The sequence below is a fragment of the Papaver somniferum genome, chromosome 1, assembly GCF_003573695.1.
Source record: "Papaver somniferum cultivar HN1 chromosome 1, ASM357369v1, whole genome shotgun sequence".
Taxonomy (NCBI): domain Eukaryota; kingdom Viridiplantae; phylum Streptophyta; class Magnoliopsida; order Ranunculales; family Papaveraceae; genus Papaver; species Papaver somniferum.
Genome location: NC_039358.1, coordinates 25840892 through 25856477, shown reverse-complemented (window position 1 = coordinate 25856477; position 15586 = coordinate 25840892). Strand labels below are relative to the sequence as shown.

General features: G+C 36.0%; 1 long non-coding RNA gene across 11 annotated transcripts; it reads right to left on the bottom strand.

Annotated features, from left to right (window-relative positions):
- Positions 1-307: 307 nt before the first annotated feature.
- LOC113281559 lies at positions 308-4012 on the bottom strand. 11 transcript variants are annotated; one of them, XR_003326245.1, is made up of 7 exons: positions 3750-4012; positions 3306-3397; positions 2598-3161; positions 1588-1791; positions 1382-1491; positions 888-1288; positions 308-681 (listed from the first exon to the last, which is right to left on the bottom strand). It is a non-coding gene; the product is annotated as an uncharacterized LOC113281559 (long non-coding RNA). The 11 variants fall into 11 exon arrangements; XR_003326250.1 differs by lacking the exon at positions 308-681 and adding an exon at positions 3599-3669 and having other exon boundaries at positions 724-1288; positions 2598-3187; XR_003326251.1 differs by lacking the exon at positions 308-681 and adding an exon at positions 3599-3669 and having other exon boundaries at positions 724-1288.
- Positions 4013-15586: the final 11574 nt, after the last annotated feature.

Sequence of the window (15586 nt, the reverse complement as noted above, 5' to 3'; positions counted from 1 at the left end):
ACTATCAAAAATTGTATTGGGATTGTAAATATAAAATAAAAAAAAGGAAACTAAAACATATCAGAATTTCATTTGGAACCATACATATATTGTGTTCAAAAGGATATATTTTTTCCCTTAATTATACAGATTTCATTAATATTTTAGATTGGGTCTCATTAAAATAGAAATTATGAATATAAAAAACTTAAGGGTATGTTAGAGAGTTCATTGGAAAAATATGACTATAAACAGAAGCTGGACACATTTTTGAAACATACCAAAATGGAATAGAGGACGGTCTTTCAGAAACAGAGAGAGTAATTAATAATATGATTTCAGGTGAATTTTCTCTGTTGTGGTTAAAAGCTGAACAAAGCTCTCTTCTTACAGATTTTGGCCCCACTAGAGTATTATTCATCTAATAAAATCATCCTGTTTATTCACACCACCAATAATTCGTCCAATAACACCACGGGCTTATTTTACAACGAAAGTCTTTATCAAAACTTAATTTTTAATTTTCCGTTTCGCTTCTTCTTTTTGTAAGGAAGTAACCCGTGCTCCGCACCGGGTAGTTATCTCGTCGTTTGTTATTCAATTTTGTACTTCTCTGCTGCTGCGATTTTTTTTGCACCGGACCTCGTCATTCGCTATTCAATTTTGTGTGTTGCCTAATTTTGTACCTGGCTGTTGCTACAGCTGTTGGAAATACATTAAAAATAGACTATCAAAAACAAATCATAAGGAAGTATCTTTATTTTCAGCCAAGTAATATCATGCACATTTATTTCATGAGAATGAAAGAGTGAAAAAACCCTCTCAAGTTTGTTGGAAGTTGAAAATACTGAAAGCAAAATCTAAGTTGACTAATAATCCAACTAAACCCTAATAATTGGTTTCCTCACCCTGGTGGTGGTGCGTGCTTGTGGAGAAGCATCCTTGGCTGATGTCTCATTTACTTGCTGTTCTTCCATCTGGATTGTACTCTCTGTATCCTTACTGACAATCTTGCTGGTTTCTTTGTCATCGATTTCTTTCATCTGCAATTAGTGGAAATATGATTGTCCCTCCTTCTGGATTGTGCTGTTTTCCTTGTCACGTACATTGTTGTTTCTTTGCTTGTCATTGTTTACTTGTGCTAGTTGTTGCAGCATATATTGGTTTTCCAGGTCCATGTCCACATCATAAATTCTATTGATTGCGAAGATTTTGTAACCATAAGTTTTAAAATTAATTTTGATGTGGATACGCATGTTTTTACCGTTCACATTTTCGGTGTTTTAGGTACATTATCGGCTTCATTTTCCTGTGCCATGAAGAGTGTTAAGGTGAATGATATACAAAGTTACAAACCCATGTTTAACAATTAAGTGATTGGATGATGTGTCTATTCTTTTACCTTTGCCATTTCCTCCGAATTGTCCATAAGCTTCCTAACTCTCATTCCGATGATCTGCTCGACAGTTTCTCCAAAAGCTAAGAAAACAGCTGGTCCACAACTGTGATCTTCTACCTCAAGGTTTAATATGTACATGTAGAACATAGCTTTTAGACGTTGTAATAGCAATAACATGTTAAAGTCCAATAATACACATTAATTTTTACCTAGGTATCACTGCCTTGACCTGCCATTTGCATCTGAAGCACCACTTCTTCTCATCCAAGAATCCATGCCTGATCCTAGCCTGCATTTTGGGCAAGCCCAATAGTACCACTGAATAAGAAACGTTAATCTAATTACCCACTTGTCCAAACCTGAGACTTTGCGATTCTCAAAATAGATTATGTTCTGAAGAAACCACTTCCCTCCTGAAAATATAATGTAATCAAATTACATTTCACCCAAATATGTTTAATCTTGCACTACTTTAGAAGTTAATCAAAGTCCTTCGCGAATTTAGCATATGGAAGTTGTAAGCATAATCATGCTAAACCAAACAGTAACATTCAAATCCAGATATCTTAATCTGGAGAAAATTAAAGTGGCCCATTAGTGTAATACACCTAGGAACATGAAGCTGTGAAGCAACTAAAAGTAGATTTACCAATGCCAAGAACTTACACTATATCCATACAATGAAGATGTATGTCAGTGTTTTTGTTTTTGTTTTTGATTTTAGCTGAGTATCTTTCCCACCCGTCAAAAATGTGTAAACATTAATATTTCATAGTGTATAATAGTGTTCAGAATACGTTGATGTGTAGCTCTTACATTGAATCGCAGTAAAAGATTATTATGATTCCTACAAAAGTTTTTTCTAGTACACCAAAACTTGGACCTATTAATCTGTCTAATCCAAGATTCTAATTGGGGAACTTCTTAGAAATTTGTGGAAAACCTCTTTTGTATATTATTAGAAGTTTTCGATGAGCTATATTACTGTGAAGATTATGAAATTAATATCCCCACCAATGTTACCTCTTCAATCATATCCATGTGGATCTGCCATTAAATTTTCTATACGGCTATACCAACAAACTCAACAACACTGAGATAAAAGACAACTAAGGAAACTCTTTTTTACCTATTGAACAAACATACTCTTTCCCATCATGATTCTTAAGCATAACTTAAATAAAAAGAGATAAAACATGTAGAGTTTTCGGGTTCTTACTTGGGGCTTCAGTGGATATCAACAGAACTGGTAAGTGCAGTGTCGTAGCTTGTCATCGGTGTACAAAATTCAACGCCATAACGGTTCAGAATTTTCAGATGCTGGTGAACTCTACTGGTGCCAATATATAATTCATCTAACGTGGTAAGAAACTAAGTAATAATTCCAACAAAATATCAAAAAATAGACAACAAAGATAACACATAGGAGCAAAATAAGAAGGAATGTGAGAAATATCAACAAATAGACCAATCAGAATCAACATCTTTAACACGGTAAAAGAAGTAAATGAGCTTACTTGAAAGGTAGACATCGTTAGATAAATCAAGGGAATGATATGAGCATGAAGAATGTGCTTTCTCTTCACATTGCATACACATATGTACAACAAAAACTGAAACGGAGTCAGCCATACATTGATACAGAAGCACAAAGCTTTGTTATAAACACTGTTTTTTCATAAGATCTGAATTGAAAAGAAGAGAAAAAATAATGTTTCATTAAAGTATTTGGCTCATACCAGACGATTGAGTCGACCCTTGAGAATCCTGGATGGCTGGATCACTGATGTCATAAATTGAAGAGCATTACTGTAACAGATAGTTCAAGCACACACACGCTTGCTTTATAACTGTTCATAAAACATAAGAACTTGCGACAACAAATAATTCTGCCACTTCAATCAACAACTAATTGAAGGAAACTTACATTAAGAAACGTTTCTCTAATCAGCCACTTCTCCAATACTCAGACTTCGCGATTCTCGAAATAGATTATGTTCTTAAGAAACCACTTCCCTCCTGAAAATATAATGTAATCAAAGGTCTCATACTGATCTGAATCCTAAATTCACCCAAAATAAAAATGCGTAGAAAATTTTGAATCAGAATCCTAAATTTTTGAACCCTAAATCTGGGAGAGGTCAAGAACCAAACTTTGATTGTTAATCTTAAATTTGATTTTGATTACAGTAAACACAAGAGCAATTTAAAAACACTTACTCTTGCCTCAAAAAACAACGCACAAAATTGATAATAATCACATGCAGAATTCGAAATTTCCTAACCTAAATCTGTGAGAGATTAAAAACCAAAATTAATAACCATGATGAATTCACAGAGATTAAAAACGGTGATGAGAGAGTTGCCAAACCTGTTTACGGTGATTGTTTATTTGATTCTTCAAGGAGAACAATAACAGACACGAAATTACTCAGGTTCAAGAACAGAGATCAAATCAAACAGGGGTTGTGAAAAACAAAGATAGCAGTTCTGAAATTCCGAGGCTGCTGTAGTTTGTTATTTGGTCGGGATCGTCAGTTACATACAGAGAAAAGTCGGGTTATGAGAAAAAGTTGCGTTATGAGAAAATGGGTTAAGTGGGAGATGTAATTGGGGTGTAACCCGGTACTAAAGTTAATTGTGTGGGGCTAGAATCAAGGAGAAAGTTGTATTTCCCAATACTATATAGCTGTGAACCGCGGATACATTTGGTGCCGTGTCCACGTCCGACGTGCGTGGGACACCGATACAACACACGTGTAAAATTCCATACTCTATTTTACTAGTTGGGTAATTTAGTGTGTCATGAAAATTAGCATAATAGTTAATTTTTTTTACATGTGGACTCATCTAACAACATAAAATTGAGTTTTTATCATATAATTATGTGATTAATGTATTTCATATATCATAACACTATGATTTTAATGTATAAAAATTATTTAATAAGTGTATATATAAACGTGTCTGTGTCCTGATGATTTTGAGTTTTGGAGGTCCCTGTGTCCGTGTCGTGTCCCATGTCCATGTCAGTGCTTCTCAACTCTATAATTAGATTGTCCACATCAGATTTTGGTGGGCTCAGAATGAATGAGAATCAAGTATTGAGTTTCAATTATCATCTTGTTAGATTAGATTAGATGTTCTGATTTTCTATTGATGTATTCTTATTTCGCAGGTGATAATACATGTATGTGCTAGGGATATTTGATATTGCAATTATAGGTGTATGGAGTTCTAAACATGCGTAAGTTAGGGTTGGTTCCTTTTCTCTAATTCTGATTTTTGGTTTTTTAAGTTTTACTTATTCTAAAGCTGTTTATATCCAATGATTCAGCTTGATACTTTTTTTTTTGAAGGGAAGACGGGCTTAAAACAACCCGAGAACTTTATTCATTGACCTCATTGAACCTGAGGTTAGAAGAGATATAATCCGGTGGATTTGAAGCATTCCACCTACAAGTTACATTATTATGCATAGCAAATTGACAAAGATTGTGAGCTAAATCACTAACAGGTTTTGGAACATGAACAAATCTAATATCTTCAAATGAATTTGCTTCATTACGGATGTCCAAAACCACCGAACGGATGCTCCATGGGATATCTTTGGATTCACCTAGAATAGCCGTTGTCACATTTAATGCGTCACCTTCAATGATAACTTTCTGGAATGCCAAGCTTTTTGCCAAAGAAATCCTCTGTAATTTTTAGAGCCTAACCCTAACCCTATTCTTCATTGATTGATTTCTTCTTAATCATGTATGTTTTCTTTTAATTGTTGTTTTTGTTCTAAGTATTTTCCATTGTGTTTTATATTGCAGATGGGATTTTTACTCAAAAATATACAGTAATATTCTGTTCTCTTGGTAAATCCTAACTCAATTATCCCTTTATTTGTTTATCTTATTTTTGAATCTCTGTATTTTTAAACCGTATTCAGTTCTCTTTTGTTTTGATTTTATTTTAGTTATCGATGTTATTGACTGTTCATTGAGGAATTTTATTTGTTTATCTTATTTTTGAATCTCTGTATTTTCTAACCCGAATTCAATTCAGTTCTCTTTTGTTTTGATTTTATTTTAGTTATTGACTGTTCATTGAGAATTTTTATTTTGATACGATTTAATTGCTTTGTAAATCGGCCTTTCCCATTTTCAGCAATTTGAGTCATACCTAATTCAACAATGTCATTGGTAGTTCACAACACTGAGTTGGTGAAGATCAAGATACTGTTGGATTCTACGATTAGGAAAATCTCCAAATTCTCGGTTGTTTGCAAGTTAGATGGGATCACTAATTATATGCATAATTAACTCAGGCTCATTTTATGTATCAAATATATCCAATGTTTACTTTGGTTTCCGCAGTTTCTAAATTGAATTTTCATCGATTGGTTTGCTCATTCTAACCTTTGCATGGTTTGTTGTTTGTAGAAAAGAGAAGGATGGAAATCAAGTTTTTTTCATAGGTTGTTTGGATTTATAAAAAAGTTGTGCATGCGGCTCATTGTAGTAGCTTGAAACACTTGTTATCTATCTATACAAACTGGGCGGTACATTCTTATTTGCTAGTTCAAATGGACATCAATGTACCTTTAGATTCAAAAATGCCGCCGTAGTAACTCGAATGCGTGCTAGCTATATGCTCAAAATGTGGGATATATCGATTTCACGATGATTACACCCATGAAATCTGAATTGTATCCTTAACATATTTGTTTACTTCATGTTCGTGTTTTTATGCTTTAATTATGAAATTATTGGGTGTTGTATTATCCACTTACTGAATCCAAACGAAAACTATGAGAAGTAGTGTTATTATCCAAAGAACATGTCTAAAAGAAAGGTATAATTGTTACATATTTAAATTGGAAATTATACTTTTGTTGATCTTAGCCAATGTTGTTTAGCATGGGTTGTTCCTGAAGTTGGGATTTTTGTGCTTGGTTCATATGGTGATCCTGGGTTCGAGAAGGCATTTTGTTTCTGTAGCAAAAGATGAACTGTATGAATGAACCACTACAATCTTACATTCTGACCTAACAGTTTGATTTGTACAGGTGGTTGAGGGAGAACGAATGCAGGAAGAATGTAATAAAAAGTAAGCAATGTCGTCCAATTTGGGTTAATGGTTAGTACTTCTAAGAAGTGTCTTCTGTTTTTTCTTCGTGTCGGGGACAGTTCTTATAAGTTACTAATAATTGCCTCTTGAAAGAAATATAACCATATTTAAGGTAATGTTGTTTTGAATAGGTTGTGTTTATCGGTACGGATACAGGGAGGGAAAAGTGGAGTCACATTTGTGATTCATTTTTTGTTTTCCTCACTACTGTTTTGTTGATTGATCAACCTAGACGAATGTTGTTTTCAGTAGGTGGTGTGATTCAATAAAAAGATTGAAATATAAAGACGTGCGATCTTTTGAACCAGAGCTTTGTAGGTAACCTTAGTTATTTAAATAATTAGGGTCTTCAATTGTAATATTCAATTCGTATAATTTGTGACTTTCATTAGGGTTTGGATTTGTGTTAGTGTTATTTACGCTTCTATCCATTTAGCATGCAAGTATGTACCTTCTAAGTCTAAAACCTTTATCTAATAGACCATTCTCTAACCAATGTTCACTTTAACCATTTATTTCTTGCTCCTTGGATCAAGATCAATGAAGGGAATAACCATTTAGAATGATGAGCATCATATACCTTTTGTCATTTATTGTACTAGCCTAATACAGACCGAATTTTTAATTTCGGTGTTGTTCCTTAAATTGGGGAATTTGTAATTGAAACACGTTAACATAATTGCATTTCACTTGGAACAACTGAGATGTATATGTATATCTAAAATCTTTTTTGTCATGTGTAGGTTCAACAATTTGCCGAAGGCTATCAATATGGTGGTCACAGACAAGAACATGAGTACTGACTAGATTGAGGAGAATATATAACTAATACATCTGCGGTGGCAAAGAGTTTAATTGAGTTACTTTCCGAGCAATACTGGGCTGCGATTTGTTATTGCTATCATGAATACTACCACCATGAACGTAGCTGCAAATGCGACAATAGGAACGAAGCATTTAGTTGATAGTTTTGGTACTTATTTAGTGTATGTTTAATTATTTTTTGTACTTCAAGTCTTTTTTCGTAAGAGTAGTTCTTAATTACTATCATCGAAAGTTTAATTAGCGTTTTTATTTTGCAAGAATGCAATATTTGGTTTGTTGTGACAAACAGACTTGAAGGGAAAAAAACGCCTATTTTCTTTTAATGTTAGATTTTATCATTTTGGATTGACTGTACTATTTTCTTTTTTTATTGAGTGTCTATTATAAATTTTATTAATACCCATCTTTTCAGTTCTACAATTCAAATTTTGCATCCGATATTAAAACCAAAACATAATCACCTCTACAAAATATTTGAGCCCGTGCAGCGCACGGGTGTAACACCTGGTTAGTTTAGAAAGGATTATTTTACCAAATAATCCATTAATAATCTTATTGGTAATTTACAAAATATTACGATATTTTATGGTTATTGAAATTAGTCAAACCCCATAAATGCAGGAAAATCCCATTAATCATGCAAAATGAGTTAATCACACCCGTCTTAATTATCTTCGTTTATTTTCTTTTTTCTGTCTATTTTCTTAAAAATATAACAGTTGTAACAGATTGACATTTTTTTTTGGTACAAGGAAAGGAAAGACAAAACCAAAAGCAAAGAAAATTGATTATAAGGCTTCAATCCAGAGAGAAGCGATATCGGTTGGAACTTGAGAGCTAGTCCACATAGATTGGACATTGTGGTTGAAATCATACTTCGCCAGAGAATGGGCTGCAGAATTGGCCGCTTCAGGGATATGCTGAACTGTGCTTGAGCTCAGGTTGGCTAGGAGGTGCTTGGTGCCATCTTTAAGTCTCCAGATTTTCCATGGAGCACGAAAGGATGTAATTGTCAAAGTTTTCACAGCAACCTGGCAATCTCCTTCGACGATGACATTTTGTAAGTTCGGAGAGTTTGCTAACTCAGATGCAAGAAGAAATCCATCTGGCAGCGAAAATGGGAGAATCGCAAGTGCCAAGTCTAGTTCCAGCTCCACAACAGTTATTGCGGTGATCTCTTGCAATGGCTGCACAAGCATACGAGCCGTTTTTCCAAGAGGCATCGACATTATCAAGGAGGAGGAGTAATCCAAGATGCAGACGAACTCGGAGTTTGAGGCTGGTGCTGAAGAACACTCTCTGTTTCACTAGTTTCAGAATAGTTGAAATAGAGATTAAACCAGTAAAAACCAATCTTAAGGATTCCTTGAATATTGACATTCCTGTTTTCGAAAACTTTTTCGTTTCTTGCTTTCCAAATGGCCCAGCAGAGGGCAGCTCCAAGGGAGAAAGTGTAGTTGCTGTCGTCATTGTTCAACCAAGAGAGGACAAGAGAGTTTAGGGAGATTTCAGGGTTACCTTGGAGTCTCAGTCCCAGAGGAGAGGAGAACCAAGTTGCTTGAGCCACCTCACAGTGGATGAGAAGATTATCTACAGTTTCATTTTCATGTTGACATAAACTGCATTCGGTGGAGACCCCTTCTACAAACCTTCCAATTTTATGAGCTACACCAATTCCGTTATGAAGTGCTCTCCAAATGAACGTCTTGATCTTTGGAGCTAGTCTGTCCATCGCCCAGAATTTTTTCCACGGAAAGTTGTTTGCAGCCGCAGTTGAGGATTCTCCTTGTTGCTCCATTAAGAGCTTCTGAAAGGATTGATTTGTGTAGTCTCCGTGGCTTGTGAGTTTCCAAATTAGTTTGTCTTCAGCAAATGAATTGATTGGTGTTTTCTGGATTTGCTGAGCAGTGTAAGGGTCCATAATTTGTTGAATGAGGTGCATGTTCCATGTGCCGGTGGTGCTGTCAATCAACTGATGGACTTTGGAAACTTCAATATGGCTGTTTGATATTCTAGCTGGAATGGAGCTTGGAAGTGTAGCAACCGAGGGGTCTGTGAAGATGTTTATGTTCTCGCCTGTACCAACTAACCAGTTGCAGCCTTTTATAATGTTCTCCCTACTATCCAAATTAGCTGACCAGGTGGTGGAACAACATCTCTGTTTTCTAATGGTCCAAAACGACGACCCTCTTAAGTATTTAGCACAAATGATTCTTACCTATAGGGAGTCTTGATTGTGAAGGAATCTCCATGTGAGTTTGGCAACAAGGGCTTGATTGAGGTCAATGAGTGATCTGATTCCCAGACCTCCCTTTTCTTTTGACAAATTAAACCATTCCCATTTAAGGAAATGCATTTTCCTTTTCTCTCTGCTATGTCCCCACCAAAAATCTCTTATAATTTGAGAGAGCTTGTTTAGCACTGTTTTTGGAATGTGACTGGTAGCCATGTAATCTACAGGGATAAGAGCAAGAACTGATTGGATAAGAGTAGTTCTGCCTGCATGAGAAATGGAGTTTCTTCTCCAGCCTGCCAGTTTTTCTTCAAACTTCTCAATAAGGAAATTAAAATTGGTGATTCTGGTGCCTTGTTGCAAGATCTTGACACCCAAATATTTTTCATCTTTGCTCATTCTTGTTACTCCAAGAGTTGAAATGATTTCTTCTGCATAGATTGGAGGCACATTCTTGCTGAAATGAATTGATGATTTGGAGTAGTTTACTACTTGACCAGATACTCTATAATAATGTTGGAGAATAGTAGAGATTGAGTTGATAGTGCTTGTGTTGGTGCCACCAAATAACATTATGTCTTCTGCAAACATGATGTGAGACACAGAAGGTGCCCATCTGTTGAGTTTGTAACCACTATAAGCTCCAGATGCTTCCATTTTGTTGATTATACCAGCAAGAGAGTGGGAGCAGATGATGAACAGATATGGAGAAAGGGGGCATCCTTGCCTGATCCCTCTTTCTGGGTAGAAAAAACCTCCAGGTTGACCATTGAGAAGAATGGAAAAAGAAGTAGATCTAACACAGTTCATGATAAGAGTATGGGTATTACCAGTGATGCCGATATTTGATAAAGCTTGACTTAGAAAGTCCCATTCGATTCTGTCGTAGGCCTTGCTCATATCCAATTTCAGTGCGAATGATCCTTTAGTTGTTTTTGAGGTGTGCATGGAATGGAAAAGCTCTTTAGCTATGACTATGTTGTCGAGAATCTGCCTCCCAGGTACAAATGTTAACTGGTTTTTTTCTATAAGTCCATCCAGAAAGGGACTTAATCTGTTGGTGATGATTTTTGTGACTATTTCGTAGAGCACATTGCAAAGGGCAATTGGCCTGAAATATGCAGCAGTACTGACATCTTGTTTCTTCGGAATGAGAGCTAGATAGGTATGATTCATCCCTAGAGGGATGAAAGAGTATCTAAAGCAATCTTGTATCAACTGTACCACTTCTGATCCCACTATCTCCCAACACTTCTTGTAGAACAAAGCAGGGTATCCATCTGGTCCTGAAGACTTCAGGGAACACATTTTTTTGATGACATTGAGTATTTCTTCAGTACTTGGGATGGAGCATATGTGTCTGCAATCATCTTGAGAAAGTTTGTTAGCATTTTCCAAAACAAAAGAGTTAGTATTCACCTGAGTGTCCTTTGTGAAGATATTTTGGAAGTGAGCTATAAGATTTTCCTTTATTTGATCATGATCCGAAATCCAATTACCATCTTGAGCTTTGATTGCAAAGATTTTATTTTTGCTTCTCCTGTGTATGACAGAAACATGGAAAGCCTGGGTGTTTTTGTCAATAGAAGGAATCCATTTGGATTTGTTTCTTTGCTGCCAGAACATTCTGTCCATCTTCTCCAGAGTAATGATTTTGTTGCTGATAGCTGTCTCTTCCTCCCTTGTGTCTGATAAGTGGCCTGTAGGTCCACCAACTTTTGCTTTTCCTCTTCAATCTCCCTTCTTATGTCATCAAAAGTATTTTTGCTCCATTTCTTGAGTCCTTCTCCCACTTCTTGCAGTTTTGTATGCATATCACCAGTTGAGTTCTCCCAATTTGTCTTCAAAATTTCTTTGAATTCAGGATGCTCAGTCCAATAAAACTCAAATTTATAATTTAGTTGTCTTTTAGGAGGCTTCCTCATTGTGTTGAGCAGAATAAGAGAGGATCACTCTCTAGTATTGGAAGATGCAACACAACAGCATCAGGGAATAAAAGTCTCCAATCCGTGTTGCAGAGAGCTCTGTCAAGCCTCTTGAAAATTGGTTGAAACTGAACTGCATTTTTGGACCAAGTAAAGGCAGGTCCTGCATACCCCCAGATCAATAATATCCCTTTCTCTTATCATATTTCTAAACTCATTACAGCTGATGTCGGTGGTGGATGATCCCCCTTGTTTCTCATAGTTGTGCATTAGAGCATTGAGATCACCAATGATGCACCATGGTGTGGTGATTGTAGAAGTTGTATCACTTACTCTTCTCCAAAATCTGTCTCTATGTTGGTGCGCTGGAGGGCCATAAATACAAAGAAGATCTCATCCTGGTATGCTGAGGTGGGGACCAATAGAACAATGGATGAGGTTTTGGGATTTAGAGACCACTTGAATGTTCACATTGTCTTGCCAGAGAAGGGCAAGACCTCCACCTCTGCCATTGGAAGCCACGAAGGTAAAGTTTTTGAAGTTTAAGGAACTACAAATCCTGTTGCTGTTATTTTCGTTCAATCTCGTCTCCGAGAGAAAAAGTATGAAAGGATTGCAGCTGCGCATGAATGATTTTAAGATCAGAACTGTCGTATTATTCCCTAATCCATGACAGTTCCGTGATTGTACTAACATCTTCCCTGCGACTTTTCTAGGCAAGTCTCCATAGCCTTAACTGTTTTGTAGCACAGTTGCTTTAATGGGGGATCGCAGTCCATCGGTTCTTCCAGTCTTTTAACTCCGTGATATCTTTAATTGGTAGTTTATCGACAGTTTTGATATCTCTTGCTTGTATTCTCCATTGTCTTAGCTTCCTTTCAGTTGATTGGGTGGGTGGAATGGGTTTTTTCAGACGGTGTAATGGTTGTTTCAGGGTGGGAGTTTGGCAAGCGAGTTGGTGGGGTGTTGGCCAAGATTGCAGTTTTGGAGAGACCGATGGGATGGTGTTTACTTATTCCTGGTGGAATAGTTCTTTCACTTGAGATGCCTGGGGAATCCGGATTTTGTGGTTTTGCCAGTAGGGTAGGTGGGTGTTGGCTGGTCATGGTTGGTGGAGTGGAAGTATGATGGATTGTTGGGTTTGAGGTGGATGTGGTAGAGGGTATGGCGGCTTGGGTATGGGTTGTGGATATTTTTGAAATTTTCCCATGCAGGGGAATATTTTCCATTGATTGGGTTATAACCGTTACTGGGAAAGTTTCTTGAGTTACACGTAACGGTGCTGTATTTTTGGGATTTGGATTGATATTCTTCAGCTGTTGCGGGGTGGTAATGCAGTGGATGTAGGGATTGGTTGTGCGTGGGGATTGACTGGATTGGTGCGGAAGAGGGGTAGGGAGAATTGAACTGAAATTATTTTCCTTAGTTTGGTAATTTTTTGATTTATTTCTGGGATTTTGGGTGCTAAGGGGTTGTTTGGATTTGTAACTAGCATTGATTTCTTCTGTGAATCTTGCAAATTTTGTATCTTGCATCTTCTCCATGAAAGTTTCTGGCGAGAAAAATCCCATTTTCTCACATTCCTTAGAAAGGACTGGGCATTGCTTCATGATGTGTCCAAACATGCCACAGAAAAAACACACTCTAGGAAGACGTTCATACCTTAAGGTGACCTTGCATGGTTTCTTTGATGGGAGAGTGAAGTGTAATTCCTGTCTGAGAGGTTTTGTGATGTCTATCTTACTCGAACTTTAGCATAGCCACCCCATTTCGACTGCTCTGATGGTTGTATTGGATATGGAGTCCTAATTTTACTGGCAACAAATTCAACCATTTTGATCTTCTGGTTACTCACAGATAGACCATGAACCTGAACCGTGAAATCAACATGTTTAAATCATAATCTTGAGGCAACTTCTCTGGATCGCAAACTTCCATGAGGAGTAAATCTTCATTGAGAGCCCATGGAGACCGTAGAATAACATTATTAAAATCGCATCCCAATTCAAACTTGACAAGGTAAATGGCTTGGCCGAAACTGGAGATCTCCATGTTGCCTGAGGGTCTCCATGATATTTAAAGCATATTATTGAGGATACTCAGGCCATATTCACGCCCTGTTACTGTTGTGATAACAAGCGAAAATTTGTGTTATTCACTCGGTTCCGTTATATCTTTTGGTACTTAAAAAGGTGGATCTTCCTCTTGCAGAAGAGAAGCCATTCTATTTGCTAAATCATCACAATCGGAATCTTCAGTATTTGCTGAGGACGTAGCCATGGATTGGCTGCACAACCTTGATCTTAGTGACACAAAGAGAGAATCAGGAAAAAGTTGTCAAACTCTAGAGACCTGCAAAAACACAAAGTAAAACTTAGCAGAAAAGGTTAGCTAGATGAGAAAATAGAGAGAAATCGTCCTTCAACGAGAGTAAAATCACCCAAAATGGTGAAAAGAAAATCGCCCTAGAGAGGAGAGAGAAAATCGTCCTTTGACGAGACTAACTCAGTACACACTTGATATTGACAATTATTAGATCCCAAGTATACTTTCTAAAATAACTCCTTTGACCTGCCTAAAATTATTTTCCTCAAATAACTCCTTCGTTTGCCTCTTCCAAAAAATAAAAACACATAAAATTCTGTTAACCCTAAAAACCGAATTAACACCATGGAAGATTCAAGAAAATTTTAATTTCATGCATAATTAGTTTCATGAAAATATCACTTTTCGCCCGTGATAATATAGAATAATGGTGAAAATTTAAATTCACTCGTAATAAGTGTTATTCGTTGATGATAATCACAATCTTCACTTGTAACACTCAGTCACAATCCGTGAAAATTACAATTATCATGATTGGTGATAATCATAATTTTTACAATTCGTGAAAATTGCAATTATCATGATTAATGATAATCATAATTTTCACAATTTGTATTAAATCGTAATTATCACGATTGGTGATACTCACGATTTTTTAGGCTTAAAACGAAAAGAAATCAAAGGTATAAGAAGAAAAAAAGTATATGAAAATTCAAGACCATCAAATTCAAGAGCATCATTAAATTAATTAAGGAAAACAAATTTCTTTTGTTAAATTTAAAGAAACTAATCAAATATACAAGATTAAGGGAGGATAAGTCACAACATGAACAGCTTGGGTTGGAACTAGTAATGGACGACGGCAGAAGGTGGAGATAAAGTTACAATAATTTCTTTTAAGATTTGAGAACAAAAGAAGGAGAGCTTAACCATAATGAACCGATAATAATGAAATAAAATTTTAGATGAAGCAAAGAATAATTAAGATTAATTGATCGAGATTATCGTAACAAAATAGATTTAGTTCGAGCGGAACTTATGGTAACAAAATTGAATCTCATCTACAAATTATGGACCGGTCGAAAAGGGTAGAGAAAAGGAAAAACTACCCATAAAAAACGTTAATTGACCATTATGAATAGAGTTTTCTTGAAAAAAAATATTTATTAATAATATATAATTAGTAAGGTTAAATTAGCCCATATGAAAATGTGAGAATATAAATCTAACCTAAACTACTATTTTAAACCGTTGATTTTATAGTTTGGGTTACTGATGCATACCATTTTAATAATGGGTTTGTGGGAGAGAGAGGAATCAAATTTGCGCTCCTCAAAAAGTTTAAAAAGGATTCAACCCGTCACGGATATATAGGTTCGGTTTGACGATCCAAAAAAGTTACAAGTTAAGTTTCATCAAAATTTTAGATATGCGTTAGGGTGTCAACCCTCATTTGTCATAGGTCCATTAGTAGGACTCAAAATTGGTGAAAATGAGTTTTTAAAATTGAGGTTTTATGGTCTTGGTGGAAATTAATCTTGGAATTTTCCGATTATGAATGACGCAAGCTCGTTTTTACTATCTGTGACTGTGAGTGAAAGGTAACCTTAGTCCCACTCCCACTCACATGAAAGAAACTAAAGACGTTTGCTTTTATACTAGTTCTTCACTCGTGCTTCTGTTTCCCATTTATTATCAATCAGGTACATGTTAAATTAATTATTTCATTAATATTTTTTTGGTCCTTTTTTCCTATATACATGTATCCATGTTAGG